A 1,110-nucleotide genomic window follows, 5' to 3' on the forward strand; every position below is an offset into this window, starting at 1 on the left:
AATTTTTTTTTTTTTTTTTTACTTTGTTGCTTGTGGAAAAAAATATGACTCTGTTCACAATATTGCTTTCTCCGGTGATACGGTCATCTCGTCTGAATCAGAAGAGAAATATGCACAGATCAAATACCATTTACAAGCAAAAACAGTCTAAAACAGTTCCAAACAAATGTATCGGAGGATTTTGATGTGAATCCCAACAGGGGATGGACTTTTTCAGTTTAGGACGTGTCATTATAGAGCATGAACTCATATTTTGGCCAGAAGCAACAGTTTAAAGTTAAAACACCTTAATGATGACTTTATTTCTTTCAGACATAAAGCTTTTCACTTCACAAGATGTTAACTGATGGACTGGAGTGGTGTGGATTACTTGTGGATTATTGTGATGGTTTTATCAGCTGTTTGGACTCTCATTCTGACGGCACCCATTCACTGCAGAGCATCCATTGCTGAGCAAGTGATGCAATGCTACATTTCTCCAAATCTTTTCCAATGAAGCAATGTCCTGCACAATTGATTACAATTAAAATAATTAATTTATTTTGTTTTTACAAACCAAGGAACAAGCTGAAAATATTTTCTGTGTTAACTGACAACATCAAAATAAAACGTCTCAGGTTACTTATGTAACCATGGTTCCCTGAGTAGGGAACGAGACACCGCGTCCTCTAGGGGTCGCTATGGGGGAACGCCTCGTCGTGACCCGTGTCTGAAGCATACATTGAAAAAACACCAACTCGTTGGCCGGCGACAGCCATGACGTAACTACCGGTGCGACTATAGAATAAATAGGCCCCGGGAGCACACATCATTCACTTCTTCGTCTGAAGCTTGCGTCCGCAGCATGGCAAGAAAACTTAGAGGACGCAGTGTCTCGTTCCCTACTCAGGGAACCATGGTTACATAAGTAACCTGAGACGTTCCCTTTCATGGGAACTTCGAACTGCGTCCTCTAGGGGTCGCTATGGGGAACGGTATACCCACGCCGCCATGCTGAGGGGAGTGCAAGCCGGAACCATGGCGAGCACTAAGTACCAACTCTACCATATTGCTATGGGAGTTGACCCTGGAACGTTAGACAGCTGTCAGTGACGTTATTCCCTACGGCCA

Source organism: Sinocyclocheilus anshuiensis, unplaced genomic scaffold (genome assembly GCF_001515605.1).
Source record: "Sinocyclocheilus anshuiensis isolate Anshui unplaced genomic scaffold, SAMN03320099.WGS_v1.1 scaffold870, whole genome shotgun sequence".
NCBI classification, from domain to species: Eukaryota; Metazoa; Chordata; class Actinopteri; order Cypriniformes; family Cyprinidae; genus Sinocyclocheilus; species Sinocyclocheilus anshuiensis.